General features: G+C 44.0%; 1 long non-coding RNA gene across 1 annotated transcript; it reads left to right on the top strand.

The window, feature by feature from the left end:
* Nucleotides 1-7544: 7544 nt before the first annotated feature.
* LOC307236911 lies at nt 7545-16851 on the top strand. Its single transcript, XR_013844397.1, has 4 exons — nt 7545-7682; nt 9512-9677; nt 16283-16393; nt 16506-16851. It is a non-coding gene; the product is annotated as an uncharacterized lncRNA (long non-coding RNA).
* The last annotated feature ends 1753 nt before the right edge of the window (nt 16852-18604 follow it).

The following is an 18604-nucleotide window of genomic DNA, read 5'->3' as shown; positions in this document are numbered from 1 at the left end:
CCGGTGAACACCGTATTGTACAATTTAGAGTGCAATGGGCGTATGTTCTGACACCAATATAGGTAGTGAGATTTTCCGATTTTTATAGCGGAGCTCAATTGGTTTTGTGAGAGGAATCAGCTATCTCACACCCTCAAACCCGATTATCTGTACTAATTGGTCAGACACAGGGAGATGTATAGCAGCCTCAGGCCAAACACAGGTGAAAGCTGTTCCACCATCTGCCATTACTTCCAATGGTTTATCATTTATTTTCACTTCTATTTTTGGATATCGCTCTGGCCCTGACACTACCAGCTGACACCTCCCTTTCGAGTCTTCCGGGCACCCCTAGAAACCAGGTTCCAGACTCCTGTATGGGTTCGCCGGTCCACTGGGTGGCTGTGGTTGTCCTCTGAAACCTCCTCTCAAGCCTCCTCTGAAGCCTTCTCTGAAACTGTAACAGTCACGAGCAAAGTGGCCTAGTTGTCCACAATTATGACACGCTCCTTAAGACTGTTGGAAATTTCCTCCTCTACCTCTTCCTAAATTTCCTTGACCTCTTCCTCTCCATATTTGTGGTTGATCAAAAACTGGCTGTGGATGTGTTGGTAATTGATTTGGTTGTGACTGGCTCTGCATAACCACAGCTTCTTTTCTTTCCTTCTTCTTGTATACTTGGACAAAAGCACCTGCATTGTTTTAATCACATCAGGGTTAAGAGTTCCTTCAACTGGCCACGGTTGTTCAATGTCAGGCCAACGTTTGCCCCATTTTCCTGATATTTTTGCAATATCTTTAATAATGGGATTATTATTTTGCACTACATCAACAGAAGTGTTTACTTTTGTCATTTAAGTATTCATTGTTGACATTATAATGACCCTCTTATTTTCTTTTATTGTAAATCGAATTTTATTATTTAAAAATTATTTATAAAGCACCATGCAATCACACTCAACCAAAAACAACTGAATTTACCTACCCCAAAGGAGACCAATAGCTTCCCACTTATGAAAGAAAATTCACTTGTTAATCATCTGATGCATCTGATCACACTCATTTATCTTAAATTATCAAAATTATATCAATGTTCAGCTCAAAACATCCTCATTCAAGGTAAACCATACTCAGATAATAAAACCAATATTCTCACCACTCAACAGTATTTAAATCAAATCAGCTTTTCCACAAGTGATCAATCAAATCATAATACTCCATTAATTAGGCAAATGCCTCAATTAGTCAGTCCGTTGCCAAGTCTCCCACTAAATAATTGCAAATATATATGAAAAAGAACTACTGTAAGCCTATATGTGAAAACAAGCTAAACATGTGTCAAATATGTAGGTTATAACTAAATATATACACATATAGGTAAATGCAGGTGTCTATTGAAAGAGTTTGTGGATAAAACCCAGTGGCCTTTTTCAAACTGGATTCAGAATTCCTATGCGCTGTCATCTGCAAGCTTCCAGTATCTGTGACACACTTCCAGATATCTTGTCATCTGCACCTTGGATGGTCCAATTCAGACTCATTTCATCTTCTCTGTCTTCCCCTCAGCTTTCCCTCAGCATAGTAAAAGAGAGGACAAAAGAAAAAAAGGAAAGGAACAACACAAGAGTTCAGTGTCATAGGACCACTCTAAATTCTTATACACACTGTAATACAATTCAGTGAGACATGCATTATCAGCTTCCTCATTTCTCACACATTTGAAATAACGCAAAGTTTACTTTTATTCGTACAATGCATTTAAATCTATATTAGAGTATATTAGTCAATCTGATATCACATTTAATTAATTATTTTTATTATATTTATCTATTTAATTTAATTTAATTTAATTTAATTTTTTTTTCTTCTATCATACTGAGAGAAAAAGAGAGGAGGGGGCTTCTTCACAGCCCCTCTTGTCAGGAGGAGTTAACTATTCTCCACTCTGTATGAAGCACCACCCCTTGCTCCACCTCTAAAAATTTTGCCAAAACTTCCAGTATGGACTGGTCGTCAGCGAGTTAACATCCTGTTCTAGCTACCTTAGGCCAGTCACAAAGTCAACAATTAGAGCTGTTTTCTCTCACTCAGCAGCCGAGACACAAACCTATCTTCGGCAGCCAAAACCAGCTTCTCCTTCTATTTCAACAAGACTATCTGTTCTTTCAACCAGACAAAACTCACAGCAAGCACATTCATACACACACACAACAAGCACGAAAAAGACAAAGAAAGAACCCACACACAAATCAAACAATCCACAAATCCTACTTACAAAATCAGAACAGGAGATTTTTCTTTCTTTTTCTGAATGTGGACATGCATGGGTAAGCAAACTGTTGCTGGTTGCTCTACTCCTTCTCTCAGAAGGCTCATATTTACTGCTCATATATACTGTAAAAGGCTCATATTTTTTTATCAAATATACAAATGTCCTTAAAAAGGCTCATATATGTTTTATCAAATCTATAATTGTCCTGTAAAAGGCTCTTTTTTTTATCAAATGTACAAACGTCCTTAAAAAAGGCTCATATATGTTTCATCAAATGTATAAACTTCCTTAAAAAAGGCTCATATATGTTTTTTCAATCAAGAGGCAAAAATGTCTTTCTTTATGTATTACTCAAACCACTCACCACCTATGTATACCTATTTAATGACACATATATTCTCTATATCATTTACACATACACACGAACGTTACACAGATCTTTTCACACATCTTTAGCCGCGGCAAACACACCCACAAAAAAAAACATGTCTGTCCAGCAGCACGTCTGATCCTCCAAAGACTCAAACAGTGCTTAACTTTCTATTTTAACATCGACTCGTTTATACTTTTCTAATTTCATCAAAATTTTTACTTTGGCCAAGCTTTTAACAAATTATCTTTTTAATCAGATTCTTTCATCATGCATGCTCACTAATTCTCCTAGGCAGGTTCAGCCCTGTTTTTCCACTTTTCTCAAACTTTATTTTTCATCTTATTTCCTCTTTTAAGCCTTTAACTTTTAACTCTTATTTCACTTTCATCTTTTTCATCGTATTTCATATTTAACCAATTCCCCTGGCCAGGGGCCCTTTGTTTTTCTTAACAGATTTGACTATACTATATTTTCTTACGGCCAACTTTCACACAGTAGCTAATGTATACATGTCTTACCGTTAAGAAGAACTAGGGAGTGTCCTTTATACTTGTACAGAGACAACATAACACATCTGATTCCAGTCCATGGGTCACAGTTCAGCGCCTAACTGACATACATCTAAGCACATTCCACCTCCCTTATCACTAGGGCCCCTGGCAATGGGCTCTCTCTCTTGGGACCTCAGGGCCCTTCTTCACTCCAAACAGTCCAGACACCTCACTTCTCATCCGTCCTGCAATTATAACACTACTCATATTAGCTTAGAACCCATACACTCGCAGACAAATCACGGCAAACAACTCTCCGCCAGACCAGGGTCTGTGGGGCAGGAGGGTTGCAGGTGACGGGGCGTTGGTGGGTTGGTGTGGGGGTGTGGTTGGCCGGAGGGCGACCAGGTCGGTCCCCTGTCGGATGGGTTCAGGTCCCAGCAGCTTGGAGTTCCCATGGAACGTAGCATCAGTTCATGCTCTCGCTTGTCTTTACATCAGCATTACGTCGAAAACGAGTTACAATTTCCCTGCGTCATTACGTCAGAATCGGCTGACAGCAGCATCGGCAGCATCGGCTGCCCTTAGTTTTTCGAGTCCTGGTGACACTCAAAATTACTACTACAAGCTGACACTTATTGCATGTTATAATTTTATCCTAAAAGTTAGAAGGTGGTTGTCTACTACCTGTAGTCCACAGAATCCTGGCTTACGGTGTCTCTGTGGAAGGAAATCACTCCATGTGGAAGTTCCCGACAGCACAATTCCATTCTAACAGATTAAACACTGCATGTCCCTCAGAGACATTTCATCAACTTTTTTAACTTTCGCGACTAAATTAAAACAGACATGATTCAGACCCGCTGCTCTGGAGCTGCAAGCCAACTCCATGTGTGAGGACGCAAACACAGAATATGTTTTGGACTCCTACAGTTTGTCTGTTACGAAAAGGGCAAAATAATAATAAATATTAAACGAAACACCCCTCCAACCTCAAGCAGGTAAGGCGATACACATAACGTAATCGGTTTTTCCTGCTCCAAATGTAGATCGATATGGATGAAACTTGAACCACGAGATCTGCCTGAGACAAGACCTCAACTGTATCCGTGGCTCCAGCGGTTGTCGTGTTCCAGAGACTTTTTGCCTGAAAAGTGCCAAGGAGAATGATAATAATAATAATACAAATCCGAACAATAACAATAGGGTTCCATCCCGGGATGGACCCCAAATAAAAAAATAACAATATTTATGTGTAGACAGTGTAAGTGACTCATTGATGTGAGCGCTTCAGGTAGTCTGACTCACCAGATTTAGGTTGTTGGTATAAAGCCTGCCATTTGGCAACAATTTCGGTCTGCATTCTCCTGCCCTCCTGTCCTCCTGCCCTCCAGCGATGGCACAGAGCTAAAACAAAGTGCGCTGATAAGTCTGGCTATGCAAGGTTAGCTCACCAGTGACAGAACGTTTTATGTGGCGTTTTTCTTGCAGGGATTTATCCATTTTAATGCCAGGGCTCGCCTCCCCATGTGCACCGAAACAAGTTCCCACCCGACACCATTTTGCAAGGGCACGGTCAATGCCTCCTGGGCTTAGCGCCACCCAAGATGATTGTGATTGATTTAAAAAAAATACAGACAAGACAGAGCGTTTTTTTCTCCTTATACCTGAATAACAGTGGGTTGAGCCAGACCTTTCTCCAGCGCTCATACAGCGCTTAAACAAAATGTGAAGATAGGTCTGGGTGTGTGGGACTAGCTTCAGGTTTGGTATGGTTTGGTGTGTTTTATGGGTGGAAGGGTTCCTGTGATTGCATGCCTTTACCCACTGCGGAGCAATAGAAATTCCTATATTTCTTTAAAAAAAAATGCCTCAGGTTATGTATAGGTATTTTTGGAAAAATAAAACATGTTATATTTGAAAGGCTAAAAATATGTTTTTTCCAGCTTTTGAGGCCTGCTGTGTGTCCACTGGTAGTCGGCATTATTTGGTGTCATTAGTGTATGTATATGTACTTTTTATGTGGTTGTTTGCTCATATTTGCATAAATTCAACAGCGCTCCAGTGGCTCTCTCTCCTCCTCTGGAAGGCAAGCTCAGGCCTGTCATTCTTGCCCCAAACTGCACTCAATGCAAATTATACATTACAACTTTTCACTTTCAACATTCCACAGGATGCTCTTCACACTTGAATAACACCGGTGGCTTGAGTTTCACACAAATGAATTTCGCGGCATGCAAAAATTCTATGTCTTGAAGCCATAGATACAGGATATCTCAAATGAGGCTACTCTACGTAGCATGAAGAAATAACAGGTTTTATCCGGCTTTATATTTTCGCTACAGTTTTTACATTTTGTTTTTACACTCTACATTCATAATGCATGTGCAAAGTTAAGACAAATAATAACGATGTATAGGCTTTGTTTCACATACATAACACGCATATTTTCTTGGGGATTTTAGTTAAACATAGCAATGTTATATAGTTTCAGTTACAACAAATGAATTTGTATTTGCAATGTTACAGTACCACTGCTGCCGGGCACCATCTTACCTGTGGGGAAAGGGCAAGAACTCCACAACTGCACTAAGTTAAGGCATTAACGCGCTATGGAGGAATCCATTGTGTTCGACCTCAGGTGGGTGGCAGGGGAATTGTTTCATTTATAATTGTTTGAACAATAATCCCTTTTTATAGATTAATGATTTTCTATTTATTAAGCATTTGTGCAATGCAATGCATAAGTCCACAGCTTATTTATAATATTTAGTGTTAAATTATTTTATTTGATGTTTTTCTCACCTCTCTTGTTGCCATTGTGGTTTGGCCACACCCCTACAGTATATATGTTCCCTCCTGTTTCATTTGGGTGGGTCTGTTTGCTGTGTCTCTGTTTTAAACCCTGTAGATTATTATGCTTTATTTCCGTTTCCTAATTACACCCTGGAGAAAAAGTTGACCCCCTTGTTGTCATTGGATAATTGGCACTCTGCTTGAGAGGGCAGGACAGACCACCGGCAATTTGTGAGAAGTGCCGGCGCGTACGACAAAGTCCCGATATGCCGTAGAAATTGAACCGGTGAGTACCGGCCCACTTCGAGCACTGTTTTTTTTAGTCAAATCCCTTATTTTTGAACATTCTACAACTCCTTGTATCTAATGAATTGGTCCCTCACATTTACCAATTCTATTGGCTGATAAACTTTTGGGTGCGTTTCACATATATCAAAGAAACTTGATCTAACCTGAGAACTTGTTCTTTGACCCTCTGGTTGAATCACAAACATACAAGGACACACCTTCTCTGTGTGACCTCCAGGGAGGAGATTTACCTTCGAGGCTTTTTCCACAGTAGTTTTACAACAAAGGTTTCTCAAATGCATGGTATGTATATATTGTCTTACCCACAAATACGTTCCATTCCCTGAAGCAAACTTTGAGTTGTTGTCAGAACAACAGCCTTGCTGAGCTGGCTGAAGTTTCTTACACATAAATGAGGGTGTGTGCGTGTGTGTGTGTGTGTGTGTGTGTGTGTGTGTGTGTGTGTGCATGTGTGCGTGTGTGTGTGTGTGTGTGTGTGTGTGCGTGCGTGCGTGCCCTGTTTGCACATATGCAGTGTGTGTCCTGAAATGGGCTGGATTTGCACAGGACCGGAGGCCATGTGGTGCTTATCTATCCAGCGTGGAATGAAAGTTAAAACTCAAGGAGCAAAGAGATTTAAGATAGAAATAGAGAGAGAGAGAGGAGGACTATTTTCAAAATTTACAAGTAAAGCACATTGCATACTGTATGTGTGTTAGGTGGGGGTGGGCATGGAGAGAGAAGTAAAAAAACAGTCCAGTTTTTACTTGGTGAGAATATGACCTTCATATTTCAGATATGTGCATGCATGTACACATGTACACATGTACACATGTACACATACCAGAGAGTACTCCATGGAGTATTTTGGTCACCCTTAATGGAACCGAACATGCCCCTATATGTGTCCATAAAATAGAGCCTAGTGTTCTAATACTTCTTCATTCACTTCCTACCTATGGTTCTCTATGGTTGTGAGGACTAATCACTCTCTGTGGATATCCTCCTTCTCTATCTAAGTCTGTTTCTTGCATTCTGTCCTTTATTTCCATCATGCTTTTCTCTCTCTCTCTCAACTCCTCTCTGAGACGTTTCCTTCCTGCTTTGAACAAAGCCGACCTGCCATTTCACCACATGCGTGTGTGTGTAAAAAAATAAAAGGGCACAATCTTCTGCCCACACCCCCTCCTTGTCTTTCAGCAAACGACCTGAGGGGTTGTACACACACACACACGCACACGCACGCGCGCGCACACACACACACACACACACACACACACACACACACAGCCACACACACACACACACAAACACACACACACACACAAACACTCGTAAAGTGTGGCTACACGCCCCCTTCTCGAGTTGGATCACATTCAATACGGGGCCGGTTGCACGAAAAGCCTCATTCCTACAACCCTCCAACACTTTCGACCTTTTCTTCCACTCAGGACCAGCGGCGGGCAGGCTCATCCATAGATAGGTAGGCATCCGGAGTTCATGTGTACACGGGCGGATTTAATGTCCAAATGTCTGTTATTTGCGCAGGAGCGGCTCCCGTTGCACAAGGTACATCGTGTTCCCTCTTTGCTGGCTGACCACATGTGGGCCTCCAAAGAGGCACTGGAAGAAAAAAATGAAAATAGAACAAGCGAGAAAAGTAGCCAGAGCAATAGTGAAATCATAATGCAATGATGAACAGTTTGGCACTTTTGTACAGTAATATTTGTAGAACATAATGAGTCTTAAAATACCCTCAAACACAAGGCATCATTATGCATGAAAACGGAACGAAGGTGTCCCCTGTTTTTCCACCCAGGAGGATAATTGGTTGAAATCTGATGCTGATGCAAATCCCTAGCATTTCGAATTTATATGTATATTGAGAAATATGTATGAAGCTGCAAGTGATTGCAGGGGTCTTTTTTAAGAATCCCAAAACGGAGTGGCTCCCACGGAGCCTTTAAGTGAATTTATGTATGTGTGAATGTGGGTTTGGGTCAAGAAACGATCTGTCGGTTTCGGCCGTGTTTACACTGGTTGCAAATGAGAGAGTATGGGGAAACAAGCCTGTGGAACGCGCCTGCGCAGCGTTGGAAACAAGTTACACCTGGAGGCAGGAGAGTTACGCAAGTATTATTGGATGTGGCGTGTTACAGATGTTCAGGTGGAACAGGACAGAAGGAGCGTCAGAGCGTTGCAGTAGATGTTGTCGAATAATACATTTGGATTCCGACCAAAATGAATAATAAATACTATAAATGTATGAATGAAAAAGCGTTTTGTTTGATTCGATTTCTATTGTAATGTGAGGATTTAGTTTTCACAATCCTATGGTTCTGTTTCTGTGCCCCCCGTTCTAGGCGTAGCTGATTTTCTCTGACTTTGTCTGACTTTGATTTAGTTTAACAATAAATAAATAAATAAATAAATAAATAACCGTAAGTATTTTGAAAAGGACTCCTGGTAAAATGCGTGACTTTTATAGGCCTGATGTCAGACAAGTTATGTCACTGTTGCATAACTCCCTGGGAGTCCTGGGAGTGATGAAATGACCTTGCAGGGTTCCTTCCATGACCCTCTCAAACTTAAAGTACTTCACTCACAACTTATAAAATCTAATTATACTGCATAATAAAACCTAATAATTCTATACAGGCGAGGAGTGATAAATGGGGCAAAAAGTTTTCTCTCCATTTAGTGAATATATCTATCCCTGCCCTTGAGCCTCCTCACATCTCTTCATCCTACCCACAATCCATCACAACTTGGGAGTGGTTTGAGTCCTGCACAGAGCCGCTGTACCAGCAGAGGGCAAACTTTAGCCAACAATGTTTTGGCCTTTGCTCTTTTTCCCTTGAGTTTTTTTTCTCTCGCTTGTCCAATGGTGTGCTCCATCTCAGTGAGCAGGTGCTGGGGACAGGAGGCTCAAGACTCCAAGCCAGTTGTGTTGGTTGCTTGGTCGTCATATTGGGATGACAGTTGTTTTGGTCCGTAGTGTATAGGATAACCCCCCCTTGAGTGTACTTGCAGGTGCCTTGCTCATCAAGCTCTCACTCCCGCTTCAGATGAATGATCTTTCTGTTCTCTAAACTTAGGGTCATTAACCCCCACGCCCCCTACCCTCATACCCTTCCCCCACGTCCCCATGTGTTCTGCACCGTCACATTTTCTTGCTCCTCCCACCCCCTCATGTGTACCCTCCCCTCTCACTATCTCTCTCTCTCACTCTCTCTCTCTCTCTCTCTCTCACTCTTTATCTCTCTCCCTCTCTCTCTCTCTCTCTCTCTCTCTTCTGTGTGGCACACTCAGGTCCAGGAGGACAGTACTGTACAGGACAGGACACCCCATCTTTGCCCCACCAACGCCCACGGCACCGTCACCCAAAAAACATGTCGGACTCCGAGAACGCCTCCGCCACCGCCGAGGCCCCCGTCCCGGCCGCTTGCGCCGACATCAAGGCCAACCTGGACAAATGGTAGGCGAAGCTATGTTTGGGAGATCTGAGAGGCGGTGTGTGTGTGTTTGTGTTGACCATCTTTGTGTAAAACCAACAGTAGTCTTGTGGTGGTTCTATACATGGTGCAGATGATTATTCGTATTATAATGCATAAAATGTATTTCATGTAATTTTGTAAGGTCTAGCCTTGGGTACGCCAGTGTTCCCAATAAGCCAAGCACCATGGCTGTGGTTTTCCGTAGGGGGGGCTTATTGATGGAGCTCTTCTTGCTTAAAATTGCTCTCCATCAGATGCAATCACCATCCGATGACTCAAAGGGTTTTTCGTTTCGTTTCTTTTGAGTAAAATGTCAAGCGACGTTTTCTTTAACGCTTGCGGTTTTCGGAGAGGCGGGCTCGTTAAGAACGCGGCTAACCTAAACCAATTTTTCCGACGGTCAGTTCTCAATATGTGCGCAACTCAGATACACTCAAGATACACTCGAATGTGCCTTATAACAATGAAGGAGTGCACAACAAGTGCTGAAAAACCCTGGGCATCCAAGCTAAAACGGCACGAGCCTAAAATGGAGTCGCCCTAGAGGTCATTGCAGATGTAACGCTGCACCACGCCACGGAACAGGACAAAAGTGAAGATGAAGTCTCGCCACGTTGGAACGTAACTGAATTTGACATCCTTAGCGGGACGCAGGGGTGAAGGTCATGGAACCTTTTGCAGAGGGTTAAATATGGGAGGGGGTGTTAATGATGCATGTGCGGCGAGGGAGAGCGATGTGATGCCCATCATCCCTACGCCTGGTTGGAGGCTGGGAATGTGCTTTCATCACCACCCCCACCACCTCCCAGAATCCCCTGCGCTAGCTCGTTATGCCAACCCCCCTATGTCTGTTTGAACCAGGAGACGCGGAACCAACATGGATGACCCTGGGCTGTGTGCTTGTCGTTCAATGACATAGCAATGTCATCAGCAGTTCCATGGTCATCGTCATCGCGCTTCAGCCCTCCTTGATTCTGGTCCATCGATGCTCTTCCCTGTTCTTTTCCATTAAAAAAACAAAACAAAATAAAGCATTTATTTTTGGGAATTACCTGACTGAAGCTCAGTTTGCCGTAATGGTCAAATAAGCTCATAAGAAATGTTAGTTTAGTTTGTGGAAAGCCAATTAGAATAATGTCCCGATAATTCTCTTTTCTTATTGTTCTTTTGTTTTGTTTTTTCTAATCTGGGATATTTATTTCACATATTATACTATACGTACATACCAGCTATACCTACTTGTTGAAGTCTGGTTTATAGTCGCCGCAGCCATAGTGTCGCCTAGTGTGCGCATCATAAATGACGCCATTTTCACCAGGGGGCGCACCTCCCAATTTTTGGAACTCTGCACTGTGCGCTTCAGGTAATTCAAGATGGACGCTTCCGAAGGAAGTTTGTGCACAATCTGTACAGTACCATCCATCCATGCGTGACCACAAAAATAATCACATGATGTTGAATTGCAATGGAAGGAGATGGCAGGAGATGGCGCCAGCAGTTCTTTCAGTTTCCCCTGGTTGTTTGTGCACAGTGCCCCCTGCCTTTTAGGAGAATATCGCCACACCATCCACACAGCAACGCGCAACTATATATGCTTGTGCTCTCTGGTAGTGTCCGGGCCATGAGCTGCACGGCTCACTTGCGACGACTATAACAGAGCCTTGAGGCAGCCGAGAGACTCTCCCAGCCCGGCTGCCATGGCTCTGATAAGACCTGGGCTGACCAATGGGTGTGTGGTATTATACTGATAAGGAGGCAGGTTGAAGGGTGAGGGGAGGGTTGCTGGGCATGTTTTGGACCATCAGTTAGCCAATCGTAAAAGTTTAACAAGTGCTAAATTAGGCTCATTGTAAATTTTGTGGCTCCATGTTCCCTATAGTTGTGGGAAGTGTGCATACCTTACCTTTCTTTACAGACCCATATTGGCTCGGTCAAACTAAAACTGATGATACTATCACTTGACTCACTGACTAAAAGTATTAAGGACATTGAGGGTGTTTATGGTAATCTGCTATATGTACTGTAGAAACGCTAATTTAAACAATTAAATCATAAACGCTTTCAGTTCTTGGAGCTGCAGTCTACATGACCTTTGCTGTATACACTGCGCTATGTCATTGTAATATTACACTGGTTTAAAACCATACGTTCAGTTTTACCTCCTCCGCTACTTATTTATGTCTCAATGGACTTGCAGCTTTGGTCAGTGTTTGCACTTTACAGTGTGGTTTAAAGTGCAATAGTTGACCGGCTCCTATAGGGGTTTGATCTTAGGGGTAGGTTGAAAGATGATACACATCTGGAAATTATGCCTCTTTATTTTTGTGATCGTATGCCTGTTACATGCAGTGTCAGCAGAATCTTAATCTACGGCCCGGGCATGTTTTCTGCTCTACTACCGCCAAGGGCCACAGCATCCCATTTAGCCCCCAGATGCTTGGCCTGCTAGATTTGGTGCGATAACAATGGCCGGTGATTAGGGCCATAGAGGGGTCCAGTGACAACATTTCAACCAGCCGGCAGTGTCACGTTTGCAGAGTGAGGCTATTTCAGTAACTTACACTGCCGGCTATCGTGAAAACTTGACTAATGGTTAAAGGAAAATCAGGAATGTCAACTCAACAAGGGTGGAAGAGTCCATCTGAACCTGTGGCATTTCTTTACGCTATGTTAGATCTCTTTACTTGGCCTCCAACCAGATCTTGACTTTGTCTTCCTTTAGACTACCTTTCAGATATGTTGTCTGCAAGTTCACAAGGTGACCTTTTCCAAGTGCCTTCTGGTCTTTGAGTGTGATCATTCCATGTATACGTGAGCGAAAAGCATCTTGGCTTAATGGACAAACAAAAAGGTAAGAAGTGGGTAGATCAGACGTAATACATGTCTCCAACTCGAGCTGTGTGCTCCTGTGAACTAGTAATGAAGAAGGTGTCATTACTTCTGGCAAGCAAAGCTTTTGTCATCTACACCCAACCTGCTCCAACTTCAAGGCTGTATAGTGGGAACGCAGCTGACAGTAATAAATACTGCAGGATACTCTAACTGCTGTATATTTAGAAGCCACCTCTTATAATGTCATGCATAGAGGTGTGTGTGTGTGTGGCTCTACGTACAAGATACCGTGACATGTACCCTGACCCGGATCGCGTTTCTGCTTAACCAGACATCTGTTCTCCTAAAGGAGGCCAGCCAAATTGGCGGCGGCCCCCTCATTCACATCCAGGGAGCAATTGCAGCGGCCATATTGGAGGAGGACCGTTGCGGTGCTTGATGTCAGAGATTTCAAATGTATTCTTCTCCTTGGCCATGGTTCTAGCTTCAGAATATACATTTTTGAGATTCATCATACTTAAAGGGTTGTTGAGCTAATCTTGGTGTCCTTTTTTATACAAGTGAACTTGTGGCATAATCACATTCACGCTGTTAAGGTCAAGATTTTGTTTGATATTGCCTGTTAACATTCAGTGGCTTTCCTAAGAATCACAGAGACGCCACTCAGGCAGATTTTTCCCCTCGCTGTCTCTGTGTGACTAACACACCACAGTCGTGTGTGTGTGTGTGTGTGTGTGTGTGTGTGTGTGGGTGTGTGTGTGTGTGTGTGTGTGTGTGTGTTGTGTGTGTGTGTGTGTGTGTGTGTGTGTGTGTGTGTGTGTGTGTGTGTGTGTGTGTGTGTGTGTGTGTGTGTGTGTGTGTGTGTGTGTGTGTGTGTGTGTGTGTGAAAACATTCCAGTTGTCATTTGGAATGTGGTGTCTCTGCAAAAGTCAGGGTTAGGGTTAGGGTTAGGGTTAGGGTTAGGGTTACTCATCGAGGACTCTATGCGCTGTAGCCGCAGAAAAAGTTTTATTTTGACCATATCTCTTTCCTGTTCCTGGCCCATTATGAATGCTCGCCAAAGCAATTGACAGACATCCACATCAATAGAAATAATTATATGCTCCCATTGGGGAAGTTTGTTCAAAGGGGACAAAACATTGAGGTGGTTGAAATGTTAAAATGTGAATTGTATTTTTTTTTTCTCTTTACCTGCAGAGGACTCTCTTTGCTGGACTGCATTTCCGATTTGAACGGTGGTTTAAGTTGCAGTAAGTTTCAAGGGGTTCAGCCAGACCTTTCTCTCTTTAGCAGGCCTACATTCTTCCTGGGTTTCAGGAGTAAATAACTTGCATCGGATGAACTGTAATTTTAAGCATGTCACGTCCAGCAAGCTAATTCAAATGCCAACTAATGATTCCCAGGCACTCGGGCAAGTGACGGAGAGACAGTAGGCGTTGTAAGAGTCCAATTTGAATGGAGATTCCTATTAATGAGTTGAGTGACATCCCCATTGGCTGTTTGCACTAAGGGGGCTGGGATCCCCCCACTCTCCAATCAAACATTAAGAGACGGCCATGACCATCTGGCCACTGGTCCAAAGACATCTGCACTCTGACCAGTGTTTGCTCTCTGCTCGCACTGCTATACCTGTAACATGATCCATCTATGATGTATGTCTCAAGGGGGGACAACTCTGCCTTAATAATTCAGCCTCCATTTCCTGATTGTGTACATGACATCCCTCCCAGCAACATCGAATGGTGACCAGTCCACACCCCTAACAAGCCTGATCTCACAGGCAGGTATGCACATGTAGGTCTAACATCTGTTCGGCTTAGAGTAGTTATTCCAGCCTAAGGCAAAGTCAACCGAGAATGGAATAATCACTCATGGTTTCTGAATTACAGAAACATTTGTTTGAATCTTGTTTGCTCAGTATGCACATTTAATGGGAAAGAGGCCCAGTATCTGCATTGTTGTAGCTCAAAAGTGAAAAAATGACATAACCCTACTTTGGCTGAGCTACGGAGAAGCCATGAAGTCACGTGACACTCGGCTTGGCCTTTCCCTGACAACACAGCGATGCCCCTGGTGGACCCCACCCCCACCTCCTCCCACCAACATCAGAGGAAGTGATATTTTCCTCTGAGAAGTTTGCGTGAGTGCAATGTTGCTGATGTTACTAGTTCCATCAATGGCACCAGGGATCACCCTGATTGTTTTGTATAGAAGTGCAGACAGGGCTTTTCTTGTTCTCTCAGTTACATAATCTGCAAAAGCACGGTGGAGAAGGCATTCGTAGGCAGTGCTCTACCCCTCTTCCCCAGATTATACTCCAATTTGCTCTCTCTCTCTCTCTCTCTCTCTCTCTCTCTCCATTATAGTTGAATGTCATAACTAAAATGGCTGCCAGTTCTCCCAGAATCGTGTGCTGCCCAGTCTCCAATCTCTGTCAGCTGCTCTGTGATTGGATGTCTGTGCTGGATTATTACTTTTAAGTGTGTGTGTGTGTGTGTGTAGACTGCAGATGTTGGGTCACATCAGCATAGCGCTCCTGTGTCAATCTAACGGGCACATTTGCTCTTATGCGCCTAGATTTCCGCGCACACAAGCCAACTTCTAACCCCCACTCGCCCACTCCACCCATGGTGAAGGCAGTGTGCAGCACTGTTAATCTGTAGTAGCCAGCTGTGTGTTGCATAATGCCATGATGAAAAGCATTGATCGTGCCATCTAGTTGTATGCCAATGCTGTCATTGTGATAAAGAGGTGGCAGCAGAGGGAAGCCAGGGATGGGGGGCAGACAGCCTGTCAGTGGCGGCAATCTACCTCCAGGGTTAGGGTGGCGGGAGAAGGGAGAGATGGGGAAGGGAAGTAGTGGTTGTTTCCCCTTCTCTCTTTACGCTCTTCACTCTCTCTTCACAAAGTGTGCTGGGAAAACATATTGGTTTATCCCTAAACGCATCTCTCATTCATTCTCTTGTTCTCTCTCTCTCTCTCTCTCTCTCCCTCTCTCTCTCTCTCTCTCTCTCTCTCTCTCTCTCTCTCTCGGTCACTCCCGCCCTCCCATTTCGCCCCATCACACTAATGCGCCACGGCAGTGTCTGCCACTGTGCTGGGTGCCTGAAATAATCACACCCCACCTCCCACCCCCTTTTCTTTCTTTCTCTTTCTCTCTCTCTCAAGCGCTTGTTGTTTCTGGTGTGGGTCTGTCAGCAACACTGCCTCACAGTAAGAACAAGCGGGGAGGGCGGGAGGGGTTTTGGTCGTAAACGACTTGGCCAAAGTTGGATTCCTTTGTTTAGTAAATTTGGGTCAATTGGGTGGTCCTCGCATTGTCATGATATATAGCCGGAGTAGAAACCTGTAAAAATATATGCAAAATCTAAGTTGGGGTCACCCATTTCTTTCGGAAGGCCTTCAATCCTTGTCTTTCAGATTCAGTATTTTTGTCTTTATAGTCCAGAATAGATAATTATTTTCGATTTAGAACTGAAGGCAGCAGACAATGTATCTCACATGCCATTCTCCGTAGATGTTCAATGATATTTATATTTGATTTGAATTTGTAGGTTAGCCTGGTGTGAATGACTGACTGGTTAGCCCGATTCTCACTGTCTTATTCATAGTCAATGCATACCACTTATTGGGATTTTTGGGAATCATCAGGAATTTGTTTCCCTCAAGTCAACTTGTTTGGGGGGAAAATGACTGTTCAGATCTCAGATCTCTCAATCTGGACTTTTTTTTTGCTCTTCCTCCGTTTTCCAGTGTGGCAGAGAAGGGAGCAGACGGCTGCAAGGATCTGATGGAGGCCTTCGCCGCCTGTGTGAAAAGTGCAGCCGAGGCGACGTCGTGAAGGGTGGCGCCCAAACCACAAACGTAAGCCCGCCAACCGATGATGAAGAAATGTATTCAAAAGAAGAATTAATAAAATATCAGTTCAATATGTTTTTTTCTGTCTTTGCTTCGCTGTTTTCTGTTCAAAACCCAGGTCCACTGCACTGAGTCCTCCAAGTTCCCAGCATTCCCTTCCACACAACAGCACTGGACTGAACGGCGACAATGACGGTGGGAAGTTTGGGGATCTGGTTGCTGAAACCTCCCCTGCCTCCCTGCCCCTCCAGCCCCACTGTTTTCGGATTTAAACGGTGTCCTCCAGCCTTTACCTACCCCTCCCCACCCCCCGCCTCTCCCCCAAGTGTGTGGCTGAAATGAGTTTGATCTGTTGCAACATCCAAGGGAGACCATAGGGATCTAATGTACATTGTTAACTTGGGATGAATACGTTTTAAATGGTAATAAAAGTTAAAAAAAAATCTAAATAAATTGATATAAAAACCCAAATCTCGACTCTGTTGCCTTTTTGTTGTTGTTGTGTTTCTCAGTTCACTCTGTGGTTTCTCCCTGAATTTGGATATTCCAAAACTGGGTATGGGGTAAACTGCGGTGTAGTTGGGTGAACAAATTCCCCTGTAACAAATCGAAATTTACAAAAACAAAAAAAAGGAGGAAATAGTGCAGATATGGTAACAGAGCACAGGGAGAGCATCGAGTGACGAGAATGGGAAGAATATTGTAAGTTATAACAGAATTTTAGCTCCAGCCGAGAGTGGCAACAAGGTATGTTAATTGCATTTACTTGTTTCTATTAACTCTGAGTTTTATGGTATTTATAATGAGAGACTAACGATGAAATAATCTGCAGGAGGGAGAAACCAGGTAAAGGGAAGAGAGTGAAAGCAACGTAAAAGGGAGTGGGCAGATCTGAAATGATATGGAGGTTGGTGACATGGCATGAGGAAATACTGGGAGATCAGGGAGGATTCATGACAGTTCAGCTCTTACATTGGTCAATGAACTTGATGGAAACAGAATAAACAGTGTTAGGCCATCAGACCAGTTCAACCAGTTCTCTGACCAGTCTGTATTGTACTCTGCGCACAACAAAGTGGCATGCGCTTGCGTGCTCGGTGTCTCAGCATCAAGCATCTTATCGCTCATCACCTTACTCAGTCTCAGTCTCGTTCCCGCAGTCTGTCAGTAATCACTACACTAGCGTTTGCAATGGTTACGCCCCGTTACCATGAAATAACACGGTCCTCGCTTATCGACCAATTCGCTTAATGACCTGGTCTTAGCAACAGAACTCGGTCGTTAAGTGAACAGTACCTGTACAAAAAAATTCTCTATATATGTTATAAACATACAGAACAGTTTGTAGCTTAGAATTAAATTTCCCCTATGGGAAACCAATGTCTTCCTAAAATGCAAAGACAGTGATCAGAGCCCGTCCTGACCTCCCTGGGGCCTGAGCAAAATTCTGTTAAGGGGCTCTACCTGACCCGTGAGCCATGTAAACCATTTGCCATTGCCACACAGTCACACCTGACCCCCCAGTGCTCCCATAGCAATCCTTCCTCCTTTAAAACTGCCAGTCTAAGAATAAAAAGACCTACAGTATACAGAACAGAATGAGGTATAAACAAACAATATTTATTGAATATAACGTTACATAAGTAAATACCTCTTTTTTATCAGGGTTCCCTGCGCTGAGCACACTCTGCTACGTGGATGGGGGCTCAGGGCTTGTGGCCGGGTGGTGCGTCGGGTCGGCTGCGGTGGGGCGAGCGTCGCCCTTGCACGGGCCGTTGGTGGGCATGGGGGTCCTGCCGGCTCGCCTGTGGGGCGGGCGGTTCGGGCGGGGTATTGGTCTGTCAGCGCGGGGCCTGACTCTGGGGCCGTGGTCCGTGCCTGGCGCCCGCGGCCCGGGTTCTGTGCCTTTGGCTGCGTTTTGTGCTTGCACTTGAGGGTGGGTTTTATATGTGCGCATCGGAGGTGCGGGGTCTCCTCGTGCTCCCTTGGACTCGGTTATGCTGCCCAGGGCTGGACATGTGGGTTGCTCCGCAGGCTTCCAACTTCTCTGGGGGCCTGGGGGTCTTCTGTGGCTGCAGGGCGGGGTGCTCAGGGCTTTCCTGCCACCGCGGGGTGTCTATGCAGCTCTGGAGCTCAGGGGGGGGGCAGCTTGGGGCCCTTTCCGCTGCTTGGAGGCTGCTTGGAGGCGCCACAAATCAAATTGTGGCACAGTGGCGC

Source organism: Zeus faber (genome assembly GCF_960531495.2).
Source record: "Zeus faber genome assembly, chromosome: 11".
NCBI lineage: Eukaryota > Metazoa > Chordata > Actinopteri > Zeiformes > Zeidae > Zeus > Zeus faber.
The sequence above is the reverse complement of the archived record's forward strand: the minus strand, read 5'-3'. Positions and strand labels throughout refer to the sequence as shown.